Source organism: Oncorhynchus keta, unplaced genomic scaffold (genome assembly GCF_023373465.1).
Source record: "Oncorhynchus keta strain PuntledgeMale-10-30-2019 unplaced genomic scaffold, Oket_V2 Un_contig_2177_pilon_pilon, whole genome shotgun sequence".
Classification (NCBI taxonomy): Eukaryota; Metazoa; Chordata; class Actinopteri; order Salmoniformes; family Salmonidae; genus Oncorhynchus; species Oncorhynchus keta.
In genome coordinates this window covers 521,143-536,560 of record NW_026282598.1, presented here as the reverse complement: position 1 = coordinate 536,560, position 15,418 = coordinate 521,143, and the positions used below count along the sequence as shown (strand labels likewise).

At 46.1% G+C, this 15,418-nt stretch overlaps 1 pseudogene; it reads left to right on the top strand.

Moving 5' to 3' along the window:
* Positions 1-15,418, top strand: part of LOC127921215 (fascin-like) — a 57,194-nt pseudogene extending 41,776 nt beyond the window's left edge.

The window sequence follows — 15,418 nt, the reverse complement described above, 5'->3', positions numbered from 1 at the left end:
GGTACTGTATATCTAATATATGTTGGTTAATCGTGATCTACTAGACTGGTACTGTATATCTAATATTTTTTGGGTAATAGTGAGTGATCTACTAGACTGGTACTGTATATCTAATATATGTTGGGTATTAGTGAGGGATCGACTAGTATAGACGGCATGTTGATTGAAACTCAATCCTAAATAATTCCTTGTTTCACAAAACATTGTTCACAATTAACCCTGTATGATCTTTGTGACCCCTACCCCTGACCCCAGGCATGGACCTTAATATATGTTGGGTATTAGTGATCTACTAGTATAGACTGGTACTGTATATATAATATATGTTGGGTAATAGTGAGTGATCTACTAGTATAGACTGGTACTGTATATCTAATATATTTTGGGTATTAGTGAGTGATCTACTAGTATAGACTGGTACTGTATATCTAATATATGTTGGGTATTAGTGATCTACTAGACTGGTACTGTATATATAATATATGTTGGGTATTAGTGATCTACTAGTATAGACTGGTACTGTATATAATATATGTTGGGTATTAGTGATCTACTAGTATAGACTGGTACTGTATATCTAATATATGTTGGGTATTAGTGATCTACTAGTATAGACTGGTACTGTATATCTAATATATGTTGGGTATTAGTGAGTGATCTACTAGTGTAGACTGGTACTGTATATCTAATATATGTTGGGTATTAGTGATCTACTAGTATAGACTGGTACTGTATATCTAATATATGTTGGGTATTAGTGAGTGATCTACTAGTTTAGACTGGTACTGTATATCTAATATATGTTGGGTATTAGTGAGTGATCTACTAGTATAGACTGGTACTGTATATCTAATATATGTTGGGTATTAGTGATCTACTAGTATAGACTGGTACTGTATATCTAATATATGTTGGGTATTAGTGAGTGATCTACTAGTATAGACTGGTACTGTATATATAATATATATTGGGTATTAGTGATCTACTAGACTGGTACTGTATATCTAATATATGTTGGTTAATAGTGATCTACTAGACTGGTACTGTATATCTAATATATGTTGGTTAATAGTGATCTACTAGACTGGTACTGTATATCTAATATTTTTTGGGTAATAGTGAGTGATCTACTAGACTGGTACTGTATATCTAATATATGTTGGGTATTAGTGAGGGATCGACTAGTATAGACGGCATGTTGATTGAAACTCAATCCTAAATAATTCCTTGTTTCACAAAACATTGTTCACAATTAACCCTGTATGATCTCTGTGACCCCTACCCCTGACCCCAGGCATGGACCTTTCGGCCAATCAGGACGAGGAGGGTGACCAGGAAGTGTTCCAGGTGGAGATGAGTCGTGAGACAGGAAACAGGAAGTGTGCGTTCCGCACAGCTGCAGGGAAGTACTGGACCCTCACCTCCACCGGAGGACTGCAGTGTACCGCCTCTACTAAGTAATACACTATACACACTATACACACTATACACACTATACACACTATACACACTATATACACTATACACTATATACACTACACACACTATATACACTACACACACTACACACACTACACACTATACACACTACACACACTATACACACTATACACACTATACACACTACACACACTATACACTATACACTATACACACACTACACACTATACACACTACACACTATACACACTACACACACTATACACACTATACACACTATACACACTATACACACTATACACTACACACTATACACACTATACACTATACACTATACACACTATACACACTATATACACTATACACACTATACACACTATACACACTATACACACTACACACTATACACACTATACACACTATACACACTACACACTATACACACTACACACACTATATACTATATACACACTACACACTATACACTATACACTATACACACTATACACACTATACACACTATACACACTATACACACTATACACACTACACACTATACACACTATACACACTATACACACTATACACACTATACACTATATACACTATACACACTATACACACTATACACACTATACACACTATACACTATATACACTATACACACTACACACTATACACTATATACACTATACACACTATACACACTATATACACTATACACACTATACACACTATATACACTACACACTATACACACTACACACTATATACACTATACACGCTATACACACTATACACACTATACACACTACACACACTATACACACTACACACACTATACACACTATACACACTATATACACTATACACACTACACACTACACACACTATACACACTATACACACTATACACTATACACTATATACACTATATACACTATACACACTACACACTATACACTATATACACACTATACACACTACACACACTATACACACTATACACTATACACTACACACTATACACACTACACACACTATACACACTATACACACTATACACTATACACTATATACACTATATACACTATACACACTACACACTATACACACTATATACTATATACACACTATACACACTATACACACTATACACACTATACACACTACACACTATACACACTACACACACTATATACTATATACACACTACACACTATACACTATACACTATACACACTATACACACTATACACACTATACACACTAGACACACTATACACTATATACACTATACACACTATACACTATACACACTATACACACTATATACTATATACACACTACACACTATACACTATACACACTATACACACTATACACACTATACACACTACACACTATACACACTACACACACTATATACTATATACACACTACACACTATACACTATACACTATACACACTATACACACTATACACACTATACACACTAGACACACTATACACTATATACACTATACACACTATACACTATACACACTATACACACTATATACACTATATACACTATACACACTATACACACTATATACACTACACACTATACACACTACACACTATATACACTATACACGCTATACACACTATACACACTATACACACTACACACACTATACACACTACACACACTATACACACTATACACACTATATACACTATACACACTACACACTATACACACTATACACACTATACACACTATACACTACACACACTATACACACTATACACACTATACACTATACACTATATACACTATATACACTATACACACTACACACTATACACTATACACTACACACTATACACACTACACACACTATACACACTATACACTATACACTACACACTATACACACTACACACACTATACACACTATACACACTATATACACTATATACACTATACACACTACACACTATACACTATACACACTACACACACTATACACACTATACACTATACACTATATACACTATATACACTATACACACTACACACTATATACACTACACACTATATACACTATACACTATATACACTATATACACTATACACACTACACACTATACACACTACACACTATACACTATACACACTATATACACTACACACACTATATACACTATACACACTATACACTATACACACTATACACACTATACACTATACACACTACACACTATACACACTATACACACTATACACTATACACTATACACACTATACACACTATACACACTATACACACTATACACTATACACACTATACACACTATACACTATACACTACACACACTATACACACTATACACTATACACACTATATACACTACACACACTATATACACTATACACACTATACACTATACACACTATACACACTATACACACTATACACACTATACACACTATACACACTATACACTATACACTATATACACTATACACTATACACACTATACACACTATACACTATATACACTATACACACTATATACACTATACACACTATACACACTATACACACTATACACACTATACACACTATACACTATATACACTATACACACTATACACACTATACACACTACACACTATACACTATATACACTATACACACTATATACACTATACACTATATACACTATACACTATACACACTATATACACTATACACACTACACACTATACACACTATACACACTATACACTATATACACACTATACACTATATACACTATACACTATATACACTATACACTATACACACTATATACACTATACACTACTACACACTATACACACTATACACACTATACACACTACACACACTATACACTACACACACTATACACACTATACACACTACACACACTATACACACTATACACACTATACACACTACACACTACACACTACACACACTATACACACTATACACACTATACACACTACACACACTACACACTATACACTACACACACTATACACACTATACACACTACACACTACACACACTATACACACTATACACACTACACACTACACACACTACACACTACACACACTACACACTATACACACTACACACTATACACTACACACACTATACACACTATACACACTATACACACTATACACACTATACACACTACACACTACACACTACACACTACACACACTATACACACTATACACACTACACACACTACACACTATACACTACACACACTATACACACTATACACACTACACACACTATATACACACTATACACACTACACACTACACACTATACACACTATACACTACACACACTACACACACTATACACTACACACACTATACACACTATACACTACACACACTATACACACTATACACACTATACACACTATACACACTACACACACTACACACTACTATACACACTATACACACTATACACACACTATACACACTATACACACTACACACACTATACACACTATACACACTACACACTATACACTATACACACACACACTATACACTACACACACTATACACACTATACACTACACACACTATACACTATACACTACACACACTATACACACTATACACACTATACACACTATACACACTATACACACTATACACACACACACTACACACTACACACACTATACACACTACACACACTACACACTATACACTACACACACTACACACTACACACACTATACACTACACACTATACACACTATACACACACTATACACTACACACACACTACTATACACACTATACACACTATACACACTATACACTACACTATACACTACACACTATACACACTATACACTACACACTAAAGACACTATACACACTATACACACTATACACTACACACTATACACACTATACACTACACACACACTATACACACTATACACACTATGCACACTATACACACTATACACACTATACACACTATACACACTACACACTCTACTTGCAACTCAGAACCTCTTAACAAAATATGTTATTTTAACTGTGTGTGTGTGTGTGTGTGTGTGTGTGTGTGTGTGTGTGTGTGTGTGTGTGTGTGTGTGTGTGTGTGTGTGTGTGTGTGTGTGTGTGTGTGTGTGTAGGTCATCTAACAGTCATTTTGATCTGGAGTGGTGTGAGGGGAAGGTTTCTCTCAAAGCCTCTAATGGGAAATACGTTGCTGTGTGTGTGTGTGTGTGTGTCTCTCTGTGTGTGTGTGTGTGTGTGTGTGTGTGTGTGTGTGTGTGTGTGTGTGTGTGTGTGTGTGTGTGTGTGTGTGTGTGTGTGTGTGTGTGTGTGTGTGTGTGTGTAGGTCATCTAACAGTCATTTTGATCTGGAGTGGTGTGAGGGGAAGGTTTCTCTCAAAGCCTCTAATGGGAAATACGTTGCTGCCAAGAGGAACGGACAGCTAGCTGCTACCGTCGACAACGCAGGTTAGTCTGTCACCGTGGATACCGTTACCGTAACCGTGACGATACGTGCTGTAACTGAAATATCTGTCAATTAATCAATCAACTAACTGATCGAGACAGAAACCTATTCATTAACTTATCAAACGATCAGCTGATCAATCAACTAACTGATCGAGACAGAAACCTATTCATTAACTTATCAAACGATCAGCTAATCAATCAACTAACTGATCGAGACAGAAACCTATTCATTAACTTAGCAAACGATCAGCTAATCAATCAACTAACTGATCGAGACAGAAACCTATTCATTAACTTATCAAACGATCAGCTAATCAATCAACTAACTGATCGAGACAGAAACCTATTCATTAACTTATCAAACGATCAGCTAATCAATCAACTAACTGATCGAGACAGAAACCTATTCATTAACTTAGCAAACGATCAGCTAATCAATCAACTAACTGATCGTAACAGAAACCTATTCATTAACTTATCAAACGATCAGCTAATCAATCAACTAACTGATCGTAACAGAAACCTATTCATTATCTTATCAAACGATCAGCTAATCAATCAACTAACTGATCGAGACAGAAACCTATTCATTAACTTATCAAACGATCAGCTAATCAATCCGTGTTTGATCCGTTTCCTTGTTTTGTCTCCAGGGGAGGCGGAGCAGTTCCTGATGAAGCTGATCAATCGGCCAATCATAGTCCTCCGTGGAGAACACGGTTTCATTGGCTGTCGTAAGGTTGGCACGGGAACGCTGGATTCTAACCGCTCCTCCTACGACGTCTTCCAGCTGGAGTTTAAAGACGGAGCCTACAGCCTCCGAGGTAAACAGACACACCTACACAGGGTCTGACGGAGCCTACAGCCTCCGAGGTACAGACACACCTACACAGGGTCAGACGGAGCCTACAGCCTCCGAGGTACAGACACACCTACACAGGGTCCGACGGAGCCTACAGCCTCCGAGGTACAGACACACCTACACAGGGTCCGACGGAGCCTACAGCCTCCGAGGTAAACAGACACACCTACACAGGGTCCGACGGAGCCTACAGCCTCCGAGGTACAGACACACCTACACAGGGTCTGACGGAGCCTACAGCCTCCGAGGTACAGACACACCTACACAGGGTCCGACGGAGCCTACAGCCTCCGAGGTACAGACACACCTACACAGGGCCTACAGCCTCCGAGGTACAGACACACCTACACAGGGTCCGACGGAGCCTACAGCCTCCGAGGTACAGACACACCTACACAGGGTCCGAAGGGGCCTACAGCCTCGGAGGTACAGACACACCTACACAGGGTTCGACGGAGCCTACAGCCTCCGAGGTACAGACACACCTACACAGGGTCCGAAGGGGCCTACAGCCTCCGAGGTACAGACACAACTACACAGGGTCCGACGGGGCCTACAGACACACCTACACAGGGTCTGACGGAGCCTACAGCCTCCGAGGTACAGACACACCTACAGCCTCCGACGGAGCCTACAGCCTCCGAGGTACAGACACACCTACACAGGGTCTGACGGAGCCTACAGCCTCCGAGGTACAGACACACCTACACAGGGTCCGACGGAGCCTACAGCCTCCGAGGTACAGACACACCTACACAGGGTCCGAAGGGGCCTACAGCCTCCGAGGTACAGACACACCAACACAGGGTCTGACGGAGCCTACAGCCTCCGAGGTACAGACACACCTACACAGGGTCTGACGGAGCCTACAGCCTCCGAGGCACAGACACACCTACACAGGGTCAGAGCGGAGCCTACAGACACACCTACACAGGGTCCGACGGAGCCTACAGCCTCCGAGGTACAGACAGAGTCACCTACACAGGGTCACCTACAGCCTCCGAGGGACACACCGACACAGGGTCCGACGGGCCTACAGCCTCCGAGGTACAGACACACCTACACAGGGTCCGACGGAGCCTACAGCCTCCAGAGGTAAGACACACCTACACAGGGTCAGACGGGAGCCTCAGCCTCAGGTACAGATGACACACCTCCATGTCAGACACACCTACGGGCCTACAGCCTCCGGGTAAGACACACCTACACAGGGTCGACGGATGTCCCCTGCCTCTCAGACACACTCTCCACAGGGTCTCCATCCATGTACAGACCACCTACACAGGGTCAGACGGGGCCTCAGCCTCCGGGGTACAGACACACCTACACAGGGTCTTTTCTACAGCCTCACAGAGGTACAGACACACCTCTCCAGGGTCCATGTCCCCTCCTACTGCCTCCGAGGTACAACCACCTCCGACAGGACTCCACAGGGGGAACGGGATCTGCCTCCGAGGTACAGACATCGCCTCCATCCGTCCCCTCCTACTGCCACCAAGCCTAAAAACCACTCCTCCCTCACAGGGGAACGATCTGCCTCCCCATCGCCTCCATGTCCCCTCCTACTGCTCGGGCTAAAAACCACTCCACAGGGGAACGATCTGCCTCTCCAAAACGGGGGAACTCCATGTCCCCTCCTACTGCTCGGGTTAAAAACCACTCCTCCTCACAGGGGAACGATCTGCCTCTCCATCGCTCCATGTCCCCTCCTACTGCTCGGGCTAAAACCACTCCTCCCTCACAGGGGGAACGATCTGCCTCTCCATCGCTCCATGTCCCCTCCTACTGCTCGGGCTAAAACCACTGCCTCCATCGCTCCACAGGGGAAAAACGATCTGCCTCTCCATCGCTCCATGTCCCCTCCTACTCCTACTGCTCAGGGGAAAATCTGCCTCTCCATCCTCCATGTCCCCTCCTACTGCTCGGGCTAAAACCACAGGGGGGAACGATCTGCCTCTCCATCGCTCCATGTCCCCTCCTACTGCTCCACTCCTCCCTCACAGGGAACGATCTGCCTCTCCAATGTCCCCTCCTACTGCTCGGGTAAAAACCACTCCCTCACAGGGGAACGATCTGCCTCTCCATCGCTCCATGTCCCCTCCTACTGCTCGGGCTAAAAACCACTCCTCCCTCCACAGGGGGCTAAAACCACTCCTCCCTCACAGGGGATCTGCCTCTCCATCGCTCCATGTCCCCTCCTACTGCTCGGGTTAAAAACCACTCCTCAGGGGGAACGATCTGCCTCTCCATCGCTCCATGTCCCCTCCTACTGCTCGGGTTAAAACCACTCCTCACAGGGGGAACGATCTGCCTCTCCATCGCTCCATGTCCCCTCCTACTGCTCGGGCTAAAAACCAGGGGGAACTCTGCCTCCCATCACAGGGGGAAAACGATCTGCCTCTCCATCGCTCCATGTCCCCTCCTACTGCTCGGGCTAAAAACCACTCCTCCCTCACAGGGGAACGATCTGCCTCTCCATCGCTCCATGTCCCCTCCTACTGCTCGGGCTAAAAACCACTCCTCCCTCACAGGGGAACGATCTGCCTCTCCATCGCTCCATGTCCCCTCCTACTGCTCGGGCTAAAAACCACTCCTCCCCCTCACAGGGGAACGATCTGCCTCTCCATCGCTCCATGTCCCCTCCTACTGCTCGGGCTAAAACCACTCCACAGGGGAACGATCTGCCTCTCCATCGCTCCATGTCCCCTCCTACTGCTCGGGCTAAAAACCACTCCTCCCTCACAGGGGAACGATCTGCCTCTCCATCGCTCCATGTCCCCTCCTACTGCTCGGGTTAAAAACCACTCCTCCCTCACAGGGGAACGATCTGCCTCTCCATCGCTCCATGTCCCCTCCTACTGCTCGGGTTAAAAACCACTCCCACAGGGGAACGATCTGCCTCTCCATCGCTCCATGTCCCCTCCTACTGCTCGGGCTAAAACCACTCCTCCCCGGGTTCACAGGGGAACGATCTGCCTCTCCATCGCTCCATGTCCCCTCCTACTGCTCGGGTTAAAAACCACTCCTCCCTCACAGGGGGAACGATCTGCCTCTCCATCGCTCCATGTCCCCTCCTACTGCTCGGGCTAAAAACCACTCCACAGGGGAACGATCTGCCTCTCCATCGCTCCATGTCCCCTCCTACTGCTCGGGTTAAAAACCACTCCTCCCTCACAGGGGAACGATCTGCCTCTCCATCGCTCCATGTCCCCTCCTACTGCTCGGGCTAAAAACCACTCCTCCCTCACAGGGGAACGATCTGCCTCTCCATCGCTCCATGTCCCCTCCTACTGCTCGGGCTAAAAACCACTCCTCCCTCACAGGGGGAACGATCTGCCTCTCCATCGCTCCATGTCCCCTCCTACTGCTCGGGCTAAAAACCACTCCTCCCTCACAGGGGGAACGATCTGCCTCTCCATCGCTCCATGTCCCCTCCTACTGCTCGGGCTAAAAACCACTCCTCCCTCACAGGGGGAACGATCTGCCTCTCCATCGCTCCATGTCCCCTCCTACTGCTCGGGCTAAAAACCACTCCTCCCTCACAGGGGGAACGATCTGCCTCTCCATCGCTCCATGTCCCCTCCTACTGCTCGGGCTAAAACCCCCAGGGGGAACGATCTGCCTCTCCATCGCTCCATGTCCCCTCCTACTGCTCGGGCTAAAAACCACTCCTCACAGGGGAACGATCTGCCTCTCCATCGCTCCATGTCCCCTCCTACTGCTCGGGCTAAAAACCACTCCACAGGGGAACGATCTGCCTCTCCATCGCTCCATGTCCCCTCCTACTGCTCGGGCTCCACAGGGGAACGATCTGCCTCTCCATCGCTCCATGTCCCCTCCTACTGCTCGGGCTAAAAACCACTCCTCCCTCACAGGGGGAACGATCTGCCTCTCCATCGCTCCATGTCCCCTCCTACTGCTCGGGCTAAAAACCACTCCTCAGGGGGAACGATCTGCCTCTCCATCGCTCCATGTCCCCTCCTACTGCTCGGGCTAAAAACCACTCCTCCCTCACAGGGGGAACGATCTGCCTCTCCATCGCTCCATGTCCCCTCCTACTGCTCGGGCTAAAACCACTCCCTCACAGGGGGAACGATCTGCCTCTCCATCGCTCCATGTCCCCTCCTACTGCTCGGGCTAAAAACCACTCCTCCCTCACAGGGGGAACGATCTGCCTCTCCATCGCTCCATGTCCCCTCCTACTGCTCGGGCTAAAAACCACTCCTCCCTCACAGGGGGAAAAACGGGGAACGATCTGCCTCTCCATCGCTCCATGTCCCCTCCTACTGCTCGGGCTAAAAACCACTCCTCCCTCACAGGGGAACGATCTGCCTCTCCATCGCTCCATGTCCCCTCCTACTGCTCGGGCTAAAAACCACTCCACAGGGGAACGATCTGCCTCTCCATCGCTCCATGTCCCCTCCTACTGCTCGGGCTAAAAACCACTCCACAGGGGAACGATCTGCCTCTCCATCGCTCCATGTCCCCTCCTACTGCTCGGGCTAAAAACCACTCCTCCCTCACAGGGGAACGATCTGCCTCTCCATCGCTCCATGTCCCCTCCTACTGCTCGGGCTAAAAACCACTCCTCCCTCACAGGGGAACGATCTGCCTCTCCATCGCTCCATGTCCCCTCCTACTGCTCGGGCTAAAACCACTCCTCCCTCACAGGGGGAACGATCTGCCTCTCCATCGCTCCATGTCCCCTCCTACTGCTCGGGTTAAAAACCACTCCACAGGGGAACGATCTGCCTCTCCATCGCTCCATGTCCCCTCCTACTGCTCGGGCTAAAAACCACTCCTCCCTCCACAGGGGGAACGATCTGCCTCTCCATCGCTCCATGTCCCCTCCTACTGCTCGGGTTAAAAACCACTCCTCCCTCACAGGGGGAACGATCTGTCCCCTCTCCATCGGGGAACTCCATGTCCATGTCCTCCTACTGCTCGGGCTAAAACCACTCCTCCCTCAGGGGGAACGATCTGCCTCTCCATCGCTCCATGTCCCCTCCTACTGCTCGGGCCACTAAAACGACCACTCCATGTCCCCTCCTACTGCTCGGGTTAAAAACCACTCCACAGGGGAACGATCTGCCTCTCCATCGCTCCATGTCCCCTCCTACTGCTCGGGTTAAAAACCACTCCACAGGGGGAACGATCTGCCTCTCCATCGCTCCATGTCCCCTCCTACTGCTCGGGCTAAAAACCACTCCCCTCACAGGGGGAACGATCTGCCTCTCCATCGCTCCATGTCCCCTCCTACTGCTCGGGCTAAAAACCACTCCACAGGGGAACGATCTGCCTCTCCATCGCTCCATGTCCCCTCCTACTGCTCGGGCTAAAAACCACTCCTCCCTCACAGGGGAACGATCTGCCTCTCCATCGCTCCATGTCCCCTCCTACTGCTCGGGTTAAAACCACCACCCTCACTCCATCGCTCCATGTCCCCTCCTAGGGGAACGATCTGCCTCTCCATCGCTCCATGTCCCCTCCTACTGCTCGGGTTAAAAACCACTCCTCCCTCACAGGGGAACGATCTGCCTCTCCATCGCTCCATGTCCCCTCCTACTGCTCGGGCTAAAAACCACTCCCCTCACAGGGGGAACGATCTGCCTCTCCATCGCTCCATGTCCCCTCCTACTGCTCGGGCTAAAAACCACTCCACAGGGGGAACGATCTGCCTCTCCATCGCTCCATGTCCCCTCCTACTGCTCGGGCTAAAAACCACTCCACAGGGGGAACGATCTGCCTCTCCATCGCTCCATGTCCCCTCCTACTGCTCGGGCTAAAAACCACTCCACAGGGGGAACGATCTGCCTCTCCATCGCTCCATGTCCCCTCCTACTGCTCGGGCTAAAAACCACTCCACAGGGGAACGAACTGCCTCTCCAAATTGAGGCTGTTCTGAGAACAAAAAGGGGATGCAACTCAATATTAGGAAGGTGTTGCTCATGTTTTGGTATAATTTACAATAAATCTCTGTTCTCCCTCCTCTCTAGATTCACAAGGGAAGTTCTGGTGCGTGGGGGAGGAGTCCGCAGTGGTGTGCAGCGGGGACACGCCCACCTACTTCCTGTTTGAGCTGTGTGACTACAACAAGATGGCGGTGCGAGCGCCGGGGGGGCGGTACCTTAAAGGAGACCACGCTGGGGTTCTTAAGGCCAACGCTGAGGGGTTGGACAATGCAACACTGTGGGAGTACTGACCACCCTATAAAGTTAACATACATCATCCTGGGTGACATCAATCACCCCACTGTAGAAATCCTTTAAATAAGTATCCTCCGTCTGTTATGACTTTATATGGGCAAATAGAATGTATAGAATAAAAAGGAACGTTTCAGACCTTCCTGAGTCTGAGGGTGGTTTCAACCTTCCTGAGTCTGGGGGTGGTTTTAACCTTCCTGATTCTGAGGGTGGTTTTAACCTTCCTGAGTCTGAGGGTGGTTTCAACCTTCCTGAGTCTGAGGGTGGTTTCAACCTTCCTGAGTCTGAGGGTGGTTTTAACCTTCCTGATTCTGAGGGTGGTTTTAACCTTCCTGAGTCTGAGGGTGGTTTCAACCTTCCTGAGTCTGAGGGTGGTTTCAACCTTCTTGAGTCTGAGGGTGGTTTCAACCTTCCTGAGTCTGAGGGTGGTTTTAACCTTCCTGAGTCTGAGGGTGGTTTTAACCTTCCTGAGTCTGAGGGTAGTTTCAACCTTCCTGAGTCTGAGGGTGGTTTTAACCTTCCTGAATCTGAGGGTGGTTTTAACCTTCCTGAGTCTGAGGGTGGTTTTAACCTTCCTGAGTCTGAGGGTGGTTTTAACCTTCCTGAGTCTGAGGGTGGTTTTAGCCTTCCTGAGTCTGAGGGTGGTTTTAACCTTCCTGAGTCTGAGGGTGGTTTTAACCTTCCTGAGTCTGAGGGTGGTTTTAGCCTTCCTGAGTCTGAGGATGGTTTCAACCTTCCTGAGTCTGAGGGTGGTTTTAACCTTCCTGAGTCTGAGACATGGACTTGTATCAGCTCACCACCCAGGGTTTTTACTTGTGACATGTAGTTAAATGCACTAAGGAACAGTCCTTTCACTTGTTGGTCCACATGGAAAACTAAAGGCATTTTCATGACAGAAGCAATTACAATTGAAACATGCAACTTTAAAAAAAAAAGTTTATATCACCAAATGTCGATTTTAAATATTTTCAAATTAGAGAATCTTATTTGAGTCAGACAATGATGTTCATATGATAGGTAAGATATACACTACTGGTCAAAAGTTTGGACACATCTACTCATTCAAGGGTTTTTTTTACTATTTTCTACATTGTGGGATAATAGTGAAGACAACAAAATTATCAAATTACTACATGGAATCATGTAGTAACCAAAAAAGTGTTAAACAAATCAAAATATATTTTATATTTGAGATTCTTCAAAGTTGCCACCCTTTTGCCTTGATGACAGCTTTGCACACTCTTGGCATTCTCTCAACCAGCTTCACCTGGAATACCTTTCAACATATGCTGAGCACTTGTTGGCTGCTTTTCCTTCACTCTGCTGTCCGACTCATCCCAAACCATCTCAATTGGGTTGAGGTCAGGTGATTGTGGAGGCCAGGTCATCTGATGCAGCACTCCATCACTCTCCTTTATAAATTAGCCTTACACAGCCTGGAGGTGTGTTGGGTCATTGTCATGTTGAAAAAACAAATGATAGTCCCACTAATAGTCCCTCAAACCAGATGGGATGGCGTATCGCTGCAGAATGCTGTGGTAACCATGCTGGTTAAGTGTGCATTGAATTCTAAATCAATCACAGACAGTGTCACCAGCAAAGCATCCCCACACCATCACACCTCCTCCTCCATGCTTCACGGTGGGAACCACACATGCGGAGATTATTCGTTCACCCACACAGTGTCTCACAAAGACAAAAGTCAAATTTGGACTCCAGACCAAAGGACATATTTCCACCAGTTTCAGGTTAGGGTTAGGGTTCACTCAGTCTCCTCCGAACAGTTGATGTTGAGATGTGTCTGTTACTTGAACTGCGTGAAGCATTTATTTGGGCTGGAATTTCTGAGGCTGGTAACTAATTAAGTTATCCTCTGCAGCAGAGGTCAACTCTGGGTCTTCCTTTCCTGTGGCGGTCCTCATGAGAGACAGTTAACTCTAATGAACTTATCCTCTGCAGCAGAGGTAACTCTGGGTCTTCCTTTCCTGTGGCGGTCCTCATGAGAGCCAGTTTCATCATAGCGCTTGATGGTTTTTGCGACTGCACTTGAAGAATCTTTCAAAGGTCTTGAAATGTTCCGTATTGACTGACCTTCATGTCTTAAAGTAATGATGGACTGTCGTTTCTCTTTGCTTATTTGAGGTGTTCTTGTCATAATATGGACTTGGTCTTTTACCAAATAGGGATATCTTCTGTATACCACCCCTACGTTGTCACAACATAACTGATTGGCTCAAACACATTAAGAAATAAAGAAATTCCACAAATTAACATTTAACAAGGCACACCTGTTAATTGAAATTAATTCCAGGTGACTACCTCATGAAGCTGGTTGATAGAATTCCAAGATTGTGCAAAGCTGTCTTCAAGGCAAA